The sequence below is a fragment of the Engystomops pustulosus genome, chromosome 7 (genome assembly GCF_040894005.1).
Source record: "Engystomops pustulosus chromosome 7, aEngPut4.maternal, whole genome shotgun sequence".
In the NCBI taxonomy this organism is placed as follows: Eukaryota; Metazoa; Chordata; class Amphibia; order Anura; family Leptodactylidae; genus Engystomops; species Engystomops pustulosus.
The window spans coordinates 65,996,708-66,015,975 of record NC_092417.1 but is presented as its reverse complement, the minus strand read 5'-3'; the positions used below and the strand labels follow the sequence as shown (position 1 = coordinate 66,015,975).

General features: G+C 43.9%; 1 long non-coding RNA gene across 1 annotated transcript in view; it reads right to left on the bottom strand.

Moving 5' to 3' along the window:
* The window catches only part of LOC140069943 (uncharacterized), a 103,825-nt gene extending 87,335 nt beyond the window's left edge, over window positions 1-16,490 (bottom strand). The window contains exon 1 of the long non-coding RNA XR_011848878.1: window positions 16,406-16,490. This is a non-coding gene — a long non-coding RNA (uncharacterized lncRNA). The remainder of the gene's footprint in view (window positions 1-16,405) is intronic.
* Between the last annotated feature and the right edge of the window lie 2,778 nt (window positions 16,491-19,268).

Sequence of the window (19,268 nt, the reverse complement as noted above, 5' to 3'; positions counted from 1 at the left end):
CCGTAACCGTTTTTATATTTTGATAGATCGGGCATTTTGGAATGCGGCGATACCTAATATGTTTGTGATTTTTACTGTTTATTATGTTTTATATCAGTTCTAGGGAAAGGGGGGTGATTTGAATTTTTAATATTTTATTAATTTTTTTTATTTTTTAAACTTTTTTTTTTCTTTTTTTTTTCACTATCCTTTAGACCATCTAGGGTACATTAACCCTAGATGGTCAGATCGCTGCTACCATATACTGCAATACTTCTGTATTGCAATATATGGCATTTTTGCAGCACATTCATTACAATGAGCCACTGGCTCATTGTAACGAACCTGCAGCTGCCAGATAGCCTCGTGTCAAAAGAAGACACGAGGCTACCATGGCAACCGATCGCCGCCCCCCGATGATGTTCGGGGGCGTGGCGATCGAAAAAAAGATGGCGGCGCCCGTGCGCCGCCGTCTTTTAAATGTCGCCGGCGACTTTGCCGGCGGCAACGGGGGGGGGGGGGTTAATTGCCGCGATCGGTGCTAGCACCGACCTCGGTTATTAGCGGTGGGGGTTTTATGCATTATGCAAAAACCCCCACCTTTGTATGAAGAGGACTCAGCCCGTGAGCCCTCTTCATACATCCCTTATACCTCTGCGCCGTAGAGCCGTAAGAGTGTTAAGGGGTTAAAATTCTTTTACACAACTGCTCCTCCCTCCCTTCAAAAAACTCTGTAAATCTGAATAATTTAAATACACTCAAGAGAGGACCAGTGAAAACCTGACACTCTGCTTTACAAATGAATAAACTCTGGGCACACCCCTCACCAATTACAAAACAAGGTGACCTTTTAGGTCTGCTATCCCCTCCATTCTCTTCTTGGTCTCCTCAACAAGCTAATCTCAACTAAAAGAATTTAGGTGATGTACTAACTAGAGGATGGTTTGTTCCCATCACTGTCCCAGATAAAGGAATGGTTTCCGTCTTCACAGGTTAACTCCCTTACACGGCCTGACTTTTAATTAACTAAAAAGCTTTCCCACAAAGAGGGGACTGCCTCCGAGAGCTCACATGGTTTGGAAAAATAAGGCTCAAACTTGTGTCTACCCTATAAAAATTTTTAGGAGCTGAAAATTCTGTAACTTCTCACAACTTTATCAAAGCTTTGTAATAAGATTTCAACACTACTTTCTCTGAGACTCAGATTAATCAGATGCTGCATGATTGCCCTGGACCTTCTAGATGTATAATCTTGCAGGAGATCGGTTACATGTTGGTCAGTAGGTGGTACAGAACACACAAAGTACTTTCACAATATGATACTACCATTTCAAATCAATGCTGGAAATGCCTGAAGGTTCGAGGCTCATAATTATTAAGTACCACAAAAAATGGTCGACCTGGCTTAGCATACTGCCTTTTTATTTTTCTAGACATCAACCTCAGATGAACATATTAGAAGATATCAAAATGTTCCTGAATTTCTCTCTAAGTTTTGACGTGCTGTTTTGACACATGTATGTGCAACACCCTCGCCGATGCAAGGCAGAGGAGTGGTTGCGAATACGTCCCACCATGTAGCTTGCAGCCTGTGTAGGGTCTAGTCAGCCCCACAGCATGTCACTACATCACACTACATAGTCCTTATAGGACACAGGGGAACATTGCAGTGGTAGATCCTGCCTGGTAAGGCAGGAGTTAAGTGTTTTGTGTGATGTCATATGTGTCATCCAATCACATGTATTACACTCTGTTTTCTGTAAGCTGAGATGTAATTGGAGGAGCAGCCACCACCTGACCAGGGGAGTAACAAGACCCTGTCAGGAAACTTCCAGAAGAAGTGAGTTCTCTCAGAAGAGAGTAGAGAGCAGTCAGACCTAGGAGTCTGCAGTAGCAGACTGGAGTTACTCCAGTACAGACTCTGTACAGCTAGCATACCAGACCAGAGCAGGAAGAGCCTAGCCCCTGCCTGAAGAGTGGAACTAATAGCTAGTTTAGTGAGGAAAGGGGTATCATCCTACCTTCAAGGGTGATACCTGAAGCAACCCAGGACAAGCTGAAGCATCCTTTAAGGACACAGCTACCTCCCAGCCTGCCCTCTGCATCCAGGCTGGCGCTCTACATCCTGTGGCTCCCTCCAACTGCATCTCAGCACTCCACTACTCTGTTGCTGCGGTTCCTGTCGGTTCCAATAAAGAACTGTAAGTTGTTTTTGTTCAACCTCTGCCTCCGTCTGGTCCCTGCTACTACGGCTGCCATCATCACAGGCACCCTGTCCACCACACAGAGGCTCATACTCTAGACACCAAAGGGTTGCCCCAGGGAGATCCGCTATAGCAGCCTCTCCCTCATCATTTCTTGCCAACACCACCCTGCTGGACACCTGCCAGGCTGTAGGACAGCCCTCCCGTTCCCCATACCAAGCACCGTGACACTAGCGTGCCTAGGCCGCAACCGCCAGCCACTCAGGTACTGCGGGCCCCGGCTGACTCCAGGCCCCGAGAAAAGGCTAGGCCCCCGGTGGGGGATGTTGCATATGTAAATAACTTGAAAATCGCATTGTTATATAATTATATTGTCTACTATTTGTTTATACATTTTACTATGAAACTGAGGGTCCATAAAGGACTTGAGATTTTGTAGGAATAACTCTACCTATCAGCCTATAAGCTCCAGGGTTTTTGATATATGTTAATAAATGAAAATTTCATAAAAAATGTTTTATTAAATACACATGTAGTTAATTATCAATGATCCTGACTGAACTTAGCATCAGTAGCATCCTCTCCATAGCTCTCTCCTGACCATATTACTGGCACTGCAATTAAGAAATAAAAAATCCAGTGAACACAGACACTGCATTTAAGAAACACTAACATTGGTACTATATGGTATCACTGTATGGTGCAATTCCTACTAAGATTGATCCTGTAAGATATTGCTGAATGATGCTAGAACTGCAAAGTATACTGACACCATCTTTAAAATATACATATCACTACAAAGTATTCACTGAAAAAAGCTTTAAAATAAAGGTAGAACAGCAAAATATTCACTGACATTGCCTTTTAGACATAGTATTCACTGATAGCAGCACCTTTAAATACTGCATCAGTGTAGCCACAGCATTCTCAAGGTATGTTTGGTTCATAATGCATCAATTCAAATGGTAGGTTTCCTTTATGTTAATCCTCCTTGGTAGTTAAATAACCAATATCTCCTTTATTTCTGATGGATGTTCTCGATATTTTTGGTCTGGTGTCTGGACATGCATTCATACATAAGCCTGCGCTTCCTATTGACACAGCCTGGCAGTCACAAGAGGCACGGCGGTCTGTTCTGTCTGATCACATGTACTTTGGTCTGATAGACACAGTAAGTAAATTAGACAGGCTCTACTTTCAGCTGCACACAGACAGATAGCTCCTTGGTGACCCCTCAAACAAGTCATATTTTCTGTTATACACTGGAGATGGGAAAAACGCTTCGGATTGAATGCTCGAAAGAATCCTAACTGGATAAAAACTAAATGCTTTGGTGAAACTAATGTTATTGCTACTGGTTTTAAAAGGCCCAAAACTTGTAGCTGTAACACAGATGATAAATAGATGATAGAAGCAAGAAATTTCCACTTTATTAAAAACTATAAGCTAAAATGCAAGTTTCAGATACTGGGAACTCCTGCTTACATATCATGGGTAATGTTTTTTTTGTAAATGGGGAACAATAAAATCCATATACTCAGTATTTGCAGTTCATATAATACTTCAAGGTTTGCTTCTTCTTAGCATTGTCAAGACTGATCCTGATGCTGCTGTCTCCCGAGTATCCTATGACAACACTTCTTGTTGTGTGCTCTGGGCACTTTCACTTCACTATAATGAACATAAATTCCCTTAAGACACTTATTATTTTCAGTAAATGAAAAGGATTATTGTAATTGTTGTATTTTTTTAGAATCCTGAATACTGTCATCTTATTATTATGCCTGTTGTTCTTCCATCATATTTTGTACATTCATATTATTTCACCTATAAATGAAAACATGATGTCTAGGTCCACAGACTCCACTCTTGATCTATTCACAATTATTATTTCACTTGATGGAAACAGCATTGCCAGCGACCGCATTGCCATCTGTCTGCTGTATCTTTTTCTCTAAGTCACTGAGCCAACCAGGCTGAATTGGGTCCATTTTGCAGGATTTAGTAATCAGCACCAGATGTAACAAACAGTTGGTGAAAAAAAATAGTGCAATGTCTGGAACACAGAACCCAAATCCCTCTCAGTGTATGTTTCCTACTTCACATTTTGAAGTATTTTTGGAAATTCTACAGTCTCAATATGAGGTGGCTTACACCCAGTCCAGGCAATTATAAAACATCTTATGCAGAGCTTCTAAAACTGTGTGGAAATGCTCAGCTGTGTATAATCTATGTTACAGTGTTAATATTTTTTTAAATTAAATATGAATTTATTTATATTTTGCCGACAGATGGTACTTTTTTCAAGTATTTTCTTTGAAATATGCAACTAGAAATAAATGTTAATATTGCTGTTATTGTTTTTAAAATATTCTTTTTTCCTTTAACATTTTATCTAGCATTTTATATGCTGAGAAATTGTAAACCAAGCACACTTACATACTGGTGTGTGCCCCCTCTGGCGGGTGGGGAGGGGGAGTGGCTTTTCTTTAGCTTCTTTCTCCCATGTTATTATGAAAAAACAATTTAATTGTTAAATCATTAACAATTATGTAAATGAGCCCGTGGGGCTCCTTGCTCAATTAACAGCTATGCAGCCTGGAGATTCTCAGGCTCGTTTGCATAAAAACAAAGGCAAAAGAAGCCAAAAAGGGGGATCCTGCCATAGGGGGCACACACGTGCATGTAAGTGTGCTCGGTTTACAAATCTTCATCCTGGTGGTAAATTTCCTTTAAAGGCAATCTGTCAGTAGTTTAGACCAAGCAAAAATATTTTTACAGGTTGAAACTCTGAAGAGCTGTTTCATCATGCCATCTATATATAGTCACAGAAGGAAAATATATGGATTCAATTCGGAGTTGTAGCTATAGAGCTGCTACACATCAGTGTGAGGACAACCACCCCCACCGCATGTTTATGACCAAAAAGTTTGTGCTCTAATGTAACCCTTACACAACGGGCAAAAGATGAGTATTATACTCCGCTACCTTTCCTCCCACATCTAGCTCAAGCTCTTCGATCTGCCAGAGATTTAAGATTATTCACTTCTTTCATTCACAGCTCCCACCAACATCTCTAGAATAATGTCAAGAAGAAAAGAAAGTAACGTGCAGCTCACCCCTTCCAAGGTCTTTATTGTTCAGATACTTTGTGGAGGCACAGGATGAAATCCTCTTGAATCCGGTACGGTGAGGGTGCAATCGCATTGCCTGCCAGGATTGCAGGTGTGGTTTGTGAAAATTCAAAGACTTGTAAAACGCGGCACATCCATAAAAACTTGAAGCTTTATTGAAGATAGTTTAAAAGAATAGCAATATGAGACGTGTTACCGCCTACGCGTTTCGAGCAGTCTCCTACTCTTAGTCATGGCATATTTACAATGAATCAAAGTAAAACTTTAAAAGAAACGTCTACCAATGCGCTTTCAAAGGGGCGTGTGCCGGCGTCATGTGATACAGCGTGTCACCATGGAGAGGCGTCCTGAAACCGGAAATGGCGTGAATAAGCCAAACGCTCCGGAAATGAAGAAAAAAATGTGTACGGGACAAACCGCATCCAAGGAGGCACGCAAGACACACGAAACCGGTAAATAAATATGATATCTTGAAAAATCATTCCCCATATCTTTACATCAAAATAATTCTTGGTTTACAAAATACGTAAAAGGTTGCAGATAGATGTTACACATACGGAACAGCCTAAGCTACTAAACGGACATACTGAGATTACTTCTTGATCAAAAAGTATAAGCTGATGGCAAAAAATATATACAGTACTCATAATAATTATTAATGTGACACATACATAAAAGATAATGTACAACATAATATACAGGGTAAGTATACTGCACAAGATGATATGATAGAAACTATATATTATAGACTATTCCTCAAAAGAAGTAAGAGAGATCAGTTCCAGAATTTAGACCTACCGGTAAACGTGTGCCTAAACGGAAAATCGAAAGCCTCCCTTTGTAAGAGGATTTTTCTTTTGTCTCCACCCCTTTTTGGTGAATAGATTCTTTTGAATCATTTTTATGGCAAGATCATTACATGTGGATCACGTGTGATGTCAATGCCCTTTATAGCTCCATCCCCCATGACCTAGCCATAATAGCCTTAGCACATCATCTGTATAAATCCAGCACTTACTCAGAAGAATTGTGTGAATTTATCATTGATACAGTCAAATTTTTGCTCTCACATAATTATTTTTCATTTGACCATGTGTTCTTTTTGCAAACCAAAGGTTCGCCGATGGGGGCTCGTTTTTCACCCTCATTGGTGAACCTTTTCATGTCTTGGTGGGAAGAAGAGTATATTTACTCAGATCGGAACTGTTTTAGGGACGACATCGTCTGGTACGGGCGGTACATCGACGACATACTAATTGTATGGTCGGGTGATGAGCCGTCCGTGCCAGACTTTGTTACTTACCTCAATAACAACAATTTTATCCTTGGCTTTACTTATAATGTATATACACATATACACAGTTTATACACATATACACAGTATATACACAGTAAATGCATATATAAACAGTATATAAATATATAGACAGTAGATGCATGTATACACACAGTATATACACTGTACATACACTGTATATACATTGAATATACATCATATATGCACACAGATAAATACATATGTAGTGTATACTTACCCTTTTTGGATGACCAACAGTCGTGTCAGGCGGGTGTTCGGGGTGGATCTTGTTCGGCGTGGGGTCGGTTGCTGGTTTGGACGGGAGGGGGGGAGGCCGGGGAGAGCAGGGGGGACGGAGGACGGCGCTTGTTCCGGCGGGGGGGGGGGTAAGGAGCGGAGGACGGCCGCTTGTTTCAGGGGGGGTGGGCAGAGGACGGCGGTTGTTCCAGCGTGGGGTGGGGTGTTAGGAGCGGAGGACGGCCGCTTGTTCCGCCGGGGGGGGGGGCGGGAGGAGCAGAGGATTGACGCTTCTTTCTGCGGCGGCGGCGGGGTGGGCGCTGTGCTGAGCGGAGGACGGACACATGTTCCGGCGGGGAGGACGAGCGTAGGACGCCCGCTAGTTCCGAGGGGGGGGTTGGAGCGGAGGAGAGCCGCTTGTTCCGCCAGTGTGGGGAGGGGGGGGGGGAGCAGCGGAGGACGGCCGCTTTTCGGTGGGGGTTGGGGAGCGGAGCACGGCCGCTTGTTCGGGCGGGGGAGGAGGGGGTTGAGCGGAGGACGGGCGATTGTTCCGCCGGTGGGGGGTTGGGGAGCGGAGAACGGCCGCTTTTCAGGCGGGGTTGTGGAGCGGAGGACGGCCGTTTGTTCGGGCGGGGGGTGGGGTGGTGGAGAGAGCGGAGGACGGCCGCTTGTTCGGGCAGGGGAGGAGGTAGCGCGAGCGGGGTTACGAGCGGGCGGGGAAGTTTAGCCATGCAGCGGAATGGGCGGGCAGGGAGGCGGGAACCTTTGCCGGGGGGCGGACGACTCGGCCATGCAGGGGGATATGCGGGGAGGCGGTCACCTGTGCCGGGTCCGGCGGACGGCTCAGGAAGGTGGCGGCTCAGGAGTCAGGGCCCGGGGGCGCGATCTGGTGGGGGCCCCCTGGGGGGGCAAGATGGTGGGGGCCCCGGGGCTCGAGCCCCGGGAGCCCCGCCTATAATCCGGCCCTGTTTATATCAGTTCTAGGGAAAGGGGGGTGATTTGAGTTTTTAGGGTTTTTTATTATAATTTTTTTTTTTTTAACTTTTTTTTATTTTTAGTACTTTTCAGACTCCCTAGGGTACTTTAACCCTAGGGGGTCTGCACAATCCTATCATATACTGCCATACTACAGTATGGCAGTATATGGGGATTTTACTACTCATACATTACAATGTGCTGATAGCACATTGTAATGCATGGGTTAACCTGAAGTAGCCTCGGGTCTTCGCGAGACCCGAGGTTACCATGGCGACGGATCGCCGCCATCCTTTTGAAGCCGCCGGCAGCATTGCCGGCGGCGATCGAGGTGAAAACACCCGCGATCGGTGCTAGCACCGATCGCGGGTGTTACCGGTAAGCCTTTGCTGCAATATGCAGCAAAGACTTACCGGCTATGGAGAGGGCTCAGCGCGTGAGCCCTCTCCATGCACCCGCGGCCGACCCGTGACGTGCTATTACGTCACGGGTCGTGAAAGGGTTAAACTATCTTCAATAAAGCTTCAAGTTTTTATGGATGTGCCGCGTTTTACAAGTCTTTGAATTTTCACATCTCTAGAATAATACCTGTGCTGCAGCAATTCCTTGTAATGCCCTACCCCAAACTATCAGATTATTATAAAACATTCCCTAGAAGACCCATCACTTCATGCAGGCCTAATACACTCCCTAACTGAATGCAACTTTGACTCTATTTTCACTAACTGTCATTGTTTGCTCCCCTCTTTATAATCTCTCAGCACTTGATTAAACAGATTACTCTGTAGGCACTGTTAGGCACCAGGGTTAGTAGACCCACTGGACCACTGTGGACAATGACGTAAGCCAACACCTGGGAGCGGAGTCTAAGTGGTACCCGGTTTTCACCAGAGCCCGCCACAAAACAGGTTGGACTTGCTGCAGCGTGGTACCCCCAGTTTGTTCCACAGGTGCAACCTAGTCCATGTTGGCGGCCAAGGCAAAGTACAGAATCATAAGGCAAGTTCGTGGTTAGGTATAGCCAGGATCTGAGTTGGGGACATAGCGGTAGGTCAGGGCAGGCAGCACGGGATCAGAGTCAATAACGAAACCAGTGTCACAACCGGAAATTGCAGAGGAAACACAGGGCATCAGGGACAAGCTTTCTCAATGACTATATGGCACAAAGCCGGGTGTGCAGGGAGAGGCTGGATTATGAGGGATTCTGGGAATGGCCAGTGCCAATTAATAGTCCGCTGGCCCTTTAAATCTTTGGGAGCCAGGCACTCAAGCCTGGAGATGAGGACTTGCACGCACGATCGCTGGGACAGGTAAGTAAGTGCAGCCGCGCTGGAGCATGGAAAGGGGCATGGGTGAGCCCGCAACCCAAGACATGGGTCGTTGGTGCATTCTGCTGGAGCAGTGTACCAGATGTACCAGATTCATGAAGAACATGCACCACAATTCATGAATCAGGCACACTCTCCCACTACACAGGTAAACGACATCTAGTGGACCCATATTTCACTTTGGGAAACTGCTTTTTCAAACATGTTTTGGCAGCATATCTGAAGCCTAATATCTCCGTCTTATGGTACCACAAGGCCCCGGGAACAATACTTTTTTATCATGAACCACCTACTAATGGAATACTGACCTTGTATAGCTATAATTCTCTGCACCAAATACCATACCTAGCAGGGAAAACAAACCATGCTACCAGAAAATATACTGTATAAATAGCAGTCAAACATTATTCAGTAAAAACCAAAACTTAGGTATTTATACATACATACATACCCTGTTTCCCCGAAAATAAGACAGTGTCTTATATTAATTTTGCTCCTAAAGATGCGCTAGGTCTTATTTTCAGGGGACATCTTATTTTTCCATGAACAAGAATTTACATTTATCGTTGAACAAAAAAATCTACTTTTCTACCATCCTTGTAACTCTCCAAACTCTGAATTTAATGCTGTAATACTTGTGACTCCATTTCTATTAGAATCATTGGCCACAATCTCTCATGTTTAGTAAAAGCACTTTCCATAGATAACCCCTTCTTATCCTGGAAGCAGCTGGTATCACATTTGCAGCACAACATTCAGTGATTTACTTCCAGGAATTCTTCCCCATGTCTCAAGCTTCTGCAGCATCTAAAAGATTTACTAATACTAATGTATGGCGTGGGGGAAGCTGCCGCAATACTAGGTCTTATTTTCAGGGGAGGCCTTATATTTCTAAGCCTGAACAAAATTGTACTAGGTCTTATTTTCGGGGGATGTCTTATTTTAGGGGAAACAGGGTACATAGCTTGAGGAACTATTTCTTCAATAGCTATGATATGATTTGTCACCAGTAGGTAGTAAAGTACTGGAGATAGAACAGCCATTCCTGATTATATAGGAATTGACAACAATAATATGGCAAAATATCATTTACACTGTACATCAGTTCTAGATCAATCAGATGGGGTTCAATACAATGAAATATTTCATATTTCATAATTCTTTGATCATTTCATAATTATTTCTTCTGGTTTCTGTTTTGTACAAAAAGATAAGTCCATGCTCCACAATAAGTGGACTTGCTCCTCAGTTAATTGCTGATTCAGTTTAGCAATTTTCCACACTATACTTTTATCTTATAAATTGATAGGTAAGTTCAAGAACCTTTAATATGATTAGAGATGAGCGAGTATACTCGTCCGAGCTTGATGCTCGTTCGAGTATTAAGGTACTCGAAACGGCTCGTTGCTCGGACGAGTATTTCCCCTGCTCGAGATCGAGCATTTAATTAAAAAAACACAGTGAAGAACAATGAAGAATAGAATAAAAACAGTGAACACAGGATCATTTAAAGGAAACCTACCACTTGTAGTGGCAGGTTTCAGATGGAAATACCAGGCACCAGCTCAGGGTGAGCTGGTGCCGGAGCTTATTTTTGTTAGTGTTTTAAACCGCGGTATCGCGGTTTAAAACACTTTTTAAACTTTATAGCAGGCGCAGGGAGGTACGCGGTCAGCGCTTACCATGCGCGCGGCTCTCCTTCACTTCCTATGTAGCCGCGCGCACGGTTGCGCGCATGGTAAGCGCCGAGCGCGTACCTCCCTGCGCCGGCTATAAAGTTTAAAAAGTGTTTTAAACCGCGATACCGCGGTTTAAAACACTAACAAAAATAAGCTCCGGCACCAGCTCACCCTGAGCTGGTGCCCGGTATTTCCATCAGAAACCTGCCATTTCAAGTGGTAGGTTTCCTTTAAGTGAAAAACACAGTGAAAAACACAGTGAAGAATAGATTACAGATGTTCGGCACATCTGCTTACTTGTCGGAAGATACGCGCGGAACGGTGCAAACAAAATAGTATGTGAAGAACAATATATATGTGTGAAGAACACATTGAAGAACACGGGGAGTAGCACAGAGACACCGGGGAGCAGCAGCACAGAGACACCGGGGAGCAGCAGCACAGAGACACACCGGGGCGCAGCAGCACGGAGACACACCGGGGCGGCAGCACGGAGACACACCGGGGCGGCAGCACGGAGACACACCGGGGCGGCAGCACGGAGACACACCGGGGCGGCAGCACGGAGACACACCAGGGCGGCAGCACGGAGACACACCGGGGCGGCAGCACGGAGAGACATCGGGGCGGCAGCACGTAGAGACATCGGGGCGGCAGCACGGAGAGACATCGGGGCGGCAGCATGGAGAGACATCGGGGCGGCAGCACGGAGAGACATCGGGGCGGCAGCACGGAGAGACATCGGGGAGCAGCGCAGAGAGATCGGGGACACTTCAGTGGAAGAAAGCGGATCCCCGACAAGTAAGCAGATGTGCCGAACATCTGCAATCTATTCTTCACTGTGTTTTTCACTGCGTTTTTCACTTAAATGATCCTGTGTTCACTGTGTTCACTGTTTTTATTCTATTCTTCACATCTGCTAACTTGTCGGGAGGTAATATACACACGGAACAGTGAAGAATAGATTGCAGATGTTTACATACATCTGCTAACTTATCAGAAGACATGCTTTTTCAATTAAATAACACATTTTATTCCCGAACCATGGGTCCCTTTGAAAAATGCTCGAGTCTCCCATTGACTTCAATGGGGCTCGTTATTCGAGACGAGCAGTCGAGCATCAGGAAAAGTTCATCTCGAATAACGAGCACTCGAGCATTTTAGTGCTCGCTCATCTCTAAATATGATGTGTATTTTGTAGTCGTGTTTCACTTTACCCTTTACCCCCTCCCAATGCAAAGACAGGGGGGATGGTGCAGATATAACCATCATGCATCACTTGTACAGACATCAAGGGGAATTTATCATCAGGATTTGCTCCTCATAGGAGATGACGTTTTTACTTAACATAGAGTTTTCCTGTTTTACATTGCATTTTCACATTTGGAATTCTTTTGAGGCGTAAAGTAGAATTGGCCTTTCTGTCTTCTGTGCCAATGTTTAAGCACTCGAGTTGCCAAGAAACCTTTCACAAAAAAAGATTTAGCAGAACAGCTTTGTTACTGTAAACCAGAAAAATGCAAGAAAAATATTGATGCAACACAAAATACTAGAATCTATTTATGACTGATGAATAGATGGAACATTTTAATTTGCATTGTTCTTGAAGAAACTTGTCTGGAACATGGAAAATGTGTTCTAATTCAATGCAAACCACCACTGGTGATAAAATACACCTTCTCACATAGAAAGGTGCCTGAGCAATAAGGTTCTTTGTTTGCTAGTGCCATGTAAAGGTAATCTTATTTCTGACTGACTCCAATGTCTTGACATGTTTTTTAACTGTGTTCCTAAATCCTTTTTCAGACTGCTTGGCTTCTCTTGACTATGAATCTGTACTGTCCCTCCTGCCCTATGACCTGATCCTGATATCCACCAGATCTACGTATAGGCTCATACAAATTAAACTTATGTTTCTTTTTTTGTTTCCTGTTGGGAATTGAGTTCCCTTTTGGGGTTCCTGTTAATACAGACTGAAGCCAAATCCCAGCTGAGGTAACATACCACCAGTGAGACAATTGTAATTCATCTCTCTTCTAATGTCTAAAAAACACACATGACCTATCAAGTAGTGTACACCCATGTCACCCTCTTTGTTCTTTGTTAGTTTATTTGTAAAAACAAAACAAAAATTGCATTTGATAAAACTGGACAGTGTCACTCTTCTGTGACAGAGAGGTGGGAGACAGCAGGTGGGCCTAAATTCCAGTGACCGATCCCTTAAAAGACATCTACTGTGAGATATACTAATGGTAGACTCTGGATTAGGGGGATTTAGCCAAAAGAGACTTTTATAAAATATACTAATTAGCCAGAGACACTCAGTCTTACATTACCTGAGCCCCTCATTGCTCCAGGGCCTGATAATTTATGCACACCCCCACACTATTTTTTGTACAGCCGGGTCTCCCCTACTAATCATCTATACTGGCGCTGATGTCAGCTGGCAGTCTGAAAATCTTGTGCATGCACTTAGAGAGTTTACTTGTGTAAGCCTCTGCAAGATATTTAGACTGCCAGCTGACATCATGAGACGTTCAGGTGATGTAAGTCTGAGTGCCTCTGACTCATTAGCATTTCAGAATGACAACACCTCCATGAGTAAGTAGATTATAGGAGTCTACCATCAGTATATCTGAAGGTAAATGTCCTATTTAAACATCTATCACGGGACACACAAATCTTGGGTATATGCAACCAAAAGGAAAGTTAAAGGGAAACTATCACCAAGGACCCCATTTTCACTAATGACAAGTTGCAGAAGCCCATTACAGCTGCATTGCAACTATGCCACTCTGCTTTCTCTAAGCATTTGCATTACAATATAATTGTGTGTTATAACTTACCTTGCACCCTGACAGAATCATCTGTGTAGTCCTAGGGGTTGGGCTTTGGTTTGGATGCATTTAAAAAAAAAACAACACATGACTTGTCTGTGCTGCAGACTGCTCAGTTCTTGGCCCCTGCCTCCTGTATAGCTCCTCCCTCCACCAATTATGTCAGTTCTCCTGGCTGTGAGCTCTGTGAATGAGCAGGAGGGAGGAGCTGCAAGGAGCACAAAGGTGGGTGCTAAGAGCTGAGCAGTACAGCAGCACAGACAAGTCATGTGTTGTTTTTTTTAAAATGCATCCAAAATAAAGCCCAACCCCTAGGACTACACAGATGATTCTGTCAGGGTGCAAGGTAAGTTATAACACACAATTTAAAAACACAATTAAAAAACACAATATTGTAATGCAAATGCATACAGAAGGCAGAAAGGCAAATTTGCAATGCAGGTGTGATGGGCTTCTACAACCTGTCTTTAGTGAAAATGAGGTTCCTGGTGATAGGTTCCCTTTAAAGGAGGATACAATTGTAGCAGTTATTTCTGCGTATTGGCATCTTGGGATGTTCATAACTTCTTCATTGGTGGAGATTAGATGAGGAGCCCTTTTAGAGATTTGAAGAGGGAATCAGAAATTCTTAGTATTCAAACTACGTGTAGAGCCTGGATGCATTCACAATCTAGGATCCTATTATTCTCCCAGAGCTAAATATTCTGGTTGAAAAATAATTCATAAATTCCTGCTCATAGTTATTTCTTTTTTTTAAGAAATTAGCATTTTGATATATTGACATAATGGGCACTCATCTCTTAACAAACGTTACATTCTCTGAGGTTCAATGAGGTCACCCAGAATAATTACAATTACTGCTCAACAATTTTCCTGAAATATCCTCTCAAAAAAGGAGTATTAATGTCTAGATTTTGCAATAATGAAAAGATTCAGGCAATATAGCTATTTTAACAGCTCATCAACTTTTAGATATTAGTTGAGTAGAATTAAACTTTAAAATTGTCATTGAATTTAAAATATTCTTGGTTTGGAAAGATCAATAAAGAATGAAGTAAAATGTTTGGAATTCATCTTATAACCCTCTATTTCAATTGTTTGCATGAAAACAGTACCTTAAAAAATGGCACCACCTCCTAGTTCTGGCGTCATATATACCTTTACCCCCATCCAGGGGCGTTGCTAGGGTGGAAAAACATCCGGGGCACGGGCCCCAATGCATGTGTATCAGACTTTTAGGAATGCCCCCCCTGTACATAACCCCTCACATGTGCTTGTGCCAATAACAACCTGACAGTGTATACAGCTACAGAAACACCAGAGAAACCCCTACTTTTTCCCTCCAGTGACTGCAGGTGACGTCTCCTCCATCTTCTCCATTAGGCATCACCACATCTTATGTTCCCCATTGTCCCTACATCTTGGACAGTGTTATCCTGCTGCTGCCCCCAACAATCTCCCCCAAATACTGTAAAGCTTGCATTTAAACACCAGGAGCTTGTTACCCATCACACTGGTCTAACTAGAAACGCAAATGAGATCAAACTGAGGCCTGTTCTAGTGCCACGTGTGAACACGCCCCAAGAAATGTCCCCCACACAGCCCCCCAGTAACATGCCCCACACAGATACCCCCAGTAACGTGCTACACACAGCCCCCCCAGTAACGTGCCCCACACAGCCACAAATCAATGACCCCCATACATCTACCACCCCCAAAATGTTCCCCACACAGCTACCCTCAGTAGCTAATGTACCCCCACACAGCTACCCTCAGTAGCTAATGTGCCCCCACACAGCTACCCTCAGTAGCTAATGTGCCCCCACACAGCTACCCTCAGTAGCTAATGTGCCCCCACACAGCTACCCTCAGTAGCTAATGTGCCCCCACACAGCTACCCTCAGTAGCTAATGTGCCCCCACACAGCTACCCTCAGTAGCTAATGTGCCCCCACACAGCCCCCCCAGTAGCTAATGTCCCCCACACAGCTACCCCCAGTAGCTAATGTCCCCCACACAGCCCCCCCAGTAGCTAATGTCCCCCACACAGCTACCCCCAGTAGCTAATGTGCCCCCACATAGCCCCCCAGTAGCTAATGTCCCCCCACACAGCCCCCCCAGTAGCTAATGTCCCCCACACAGCTACCCCCAGTAGCTAATGCCCCCCACACAGCCCCCCCAGTAGCTAATGTCCCCCACACAGCTACCCTCAGTAGCTAATGTGCCCCCACACAGCCACCCTCAGTAGCTGTGCCCCCACACAGCCCCCCCCCAGTAAGTAATGTCTCCCACACAGGACCCACAGTAAGTAATGTCCCACACAGCCCCCCCCAGTAAGTAATGTCTCCCACACAGCCCCCACAGTAGCTAATGTCCCCCACACAGCTACCCCCAGTAGCTAATGTGCCCCCACACAGCCCCCCAGTAGCTAATGTCCCCCCACACAGCCCCCCCAGTAGCTAATGTCCCCCACACAGCTACCCCCAGTAGCTAATGCCCCCCACACAGCCCCCCCAGTAGCTAATGTCCCCCACACAGCTACCCTCAGTAGCTAATGTGCCCCCACACAGCCACCTTCAGTAGCTGTGCCCCCACACAGCCCCCCCCCCCAGTAAGTAATGTCTCCCACACAGGACCCACAGTAAGTAATGTCCCACACAGCCCCCCCCCCCAGTAGCTAATGTGCCCCCACACAGCCCCCCCTGTAGGTAATGTCTCCCACACAGCCCCACTTACCTCAATGATGCAGGTCTATGTGTTCACTATGTGTTTCCCCGCAAGGTCATGTGACCATCCATGACATCATCACAGGTCCTTCAGAGTATTATTCCTCCAGAGGCTGCAGCCCCTGCTGGGGAAAACAGTGACTGCACTCCTGTGGAGATCGTGATGAGAGAGAGGAGAATGCGCAGGGGAGATCTGGGGCTCCAGCCAAAAGATCCGGGGCACGAGCCCCGGATCTTTTGCCCTAGCGACGCCCCTGCCCCCATCCAAAATTAGACAGAAAGGCCAGCATTTTGAATCGGAAAAGGAATAACACGATTTAGTCTTGCTGCAAACACTGGTCCAAGGATTACTATTGAATGCTGTAACTTGAATACAATAAAGGACTAGTTTTTGCAGCAAGTGGAAGGAGTTTGTCCAATTTTGAAGGAGTTTGTCCAACGCGCCGAAGCAGCTTCTGCTATAAAGTTTAAAAAGTGTTAAAACCGCGATACCGCGGTTTTAACACTAACGAAACTAAGCACCGGCACCAGCTCACCCTGAGCTGGTGCTCGGTGTTTACAGCTTACAGCTACCATTTGAAATGGTAGGTTTCCTTTAACCTTTGCAGCGAGGTGACTTGTACCTGTCTGGACCCCTGAGTTGGAAGTGAGTAGGTGTTTTTCTGACAACTGGAAACTTTATAATCTCCTGTCAGTAAGGCCTCATGCAAATGACCGTCGGTGGTGACTGTGAACTGGAAGCAAGAACTGTGTGTATCTCAAGGCGCCATTGACTTGCATTATGCTTGGTGCTGTGAGCAATCACCCATCCTATCTCCAAAGAGCCCCAAACTTCCATGTGTTTGCAGCACGTAAGAAGTACACGGTTGTCTGCACTTAGCCTATACCTCACTTATCAGTGAAAAATTTGTAAAAATGGGGGACATATAAATTAAAACACACACAAAAAACATATTGATAAATATTCATAAAAATACATTTGTATTTCCCAATATAAAAAAAAAAAATCCTTACTACACTGCAAAAAACTCAAACCAAAACATAATAGGGAATAAATTAATAATGTTCATTTTGAGATAATTTGAAAATTAAAATATATACAGGCATTCCCCTACTTAAGAACACCCGACTTACAGACGACCCCTAGTTACAAACAGACCTCTGGTTATTAGTAATTTACTGTACTTTAGCCTTAGGCTACAATAAAACAGGTATAACAGTTAATACAGGTGTCTGCAATTAAAATTTATTGTTAATCCTGGTTCTTATGACTATCCGACATTTTTGTCACAAAGCCCAAAAATTTTTTTGCTGGGGTTACAGTTATAAAATATACAGTTCCGACTTGCATACAAATTCAACTTAAGAACAAACCAACAGAACGTATCTTGTACATAACCCGGGGACCACAAATATATATATATATATATATATATATATATATATATGTGTGTGTATATAGTGTAAATTACAAAAAAAAGATGGTTTTAAACTTTTAAATCTTAATAAAACTAAAAACTAAAAAAAAACCCTATATCTAGGCCTACATGTCATGCTAACAATTCCCCGGTCATTAAAGAGAACCCGTCATGCAAAATAACCCCCCTAATCTAAATATATTTTCATAAACTGCCATTAGGGAGCATTGTCTCTATCCCTACATTGTCCCTCTACATGCCTGTAAACCTAAGCAATGAGGTCCCAAAGCTGTATGCAAATAACCTGTGAAATGTCCAATGATCCATTAGCATATTCAAGCTGTCCAGCTTATTCATGAGTGGGAGGCACAGCCACACCCCCAGTGCATGACTGACAGCCTGTATAATGGTGTGAGGCTGTATAATGATGTGATGGCTGCTCAATGTGCTTGCTGATGGCCACGCCCCCTGCAGCCTGTGTGTGCATGTGTGTATGTATAGGAGAGATACAACAGCACCAGGCAGCCATGTTATAGCACAACATGTCAGGTACTTGTGTAGCTGATGTCTGTCTCTGTGTATTAGGAGGATGCAGCATGTCAGCAGATGCAGCACACATACCAGCAATGCTTTACTATACATTACACACAGACATGAGCAGGGGGAGGAGAGGGGAGGGGGAACAGGGGTGACATCACTGCCTCTGACCATGTGACCAGCCTAATTTACATACTAAAGAAAAGATCATTTTACAATGATTAATGTATGAAATAACTAGATAAAGGCTGGGATGGGATCCTTGTGAGCTGCTCCAACAGGTAGAGATGACAGGACTAGTAGCAGAGACCTGATGACAGGTGTCCTTTAAAGTCCTTTGAGGTCACGTCATTAAGGGTTTACCAACACCTCTGCAGTATGTCAAGGATCTATCCACTATGGTCAAGATCTGTTGCCTGTAGTATAAAAGTTGTTTTTTAAATATTTTTGCACACAGACTATGGATCTATGCTGTTCTCTAAGCTGCAGCAATAACAACCATTGTTTTACATTACACAATTAGCTTGAGATGAGATGTATTGATCCATGTACAGTTCAAGGTATTTTGCCGGCAGCACACTCAGGGAAAAATGAAATCACAAAATACTACATCAATCAGCTAGAATTTCTTTAGACATAACGGATGGATTCCTGTATGTCATTTCAAAGGCATTATGTATAGCTTGTTACATTTTAGAAAGAATAAGGTTCCTTATAATAATGTGTACCTTATATGTGCTTGAAAAATCCTTAATTTTAAATCAGTTATAGCATTAAAAAATAACAGATGATACTATTAAACTGGTGTTCCAGGAATCAGCATAAATCATATACAAATGGGTCCTTAAAATATAAGCTTATATGTAATAAGTTGTTGTTTAAAATGTTGCTCCCCTTAGCAGAAATATACAGTGGCCA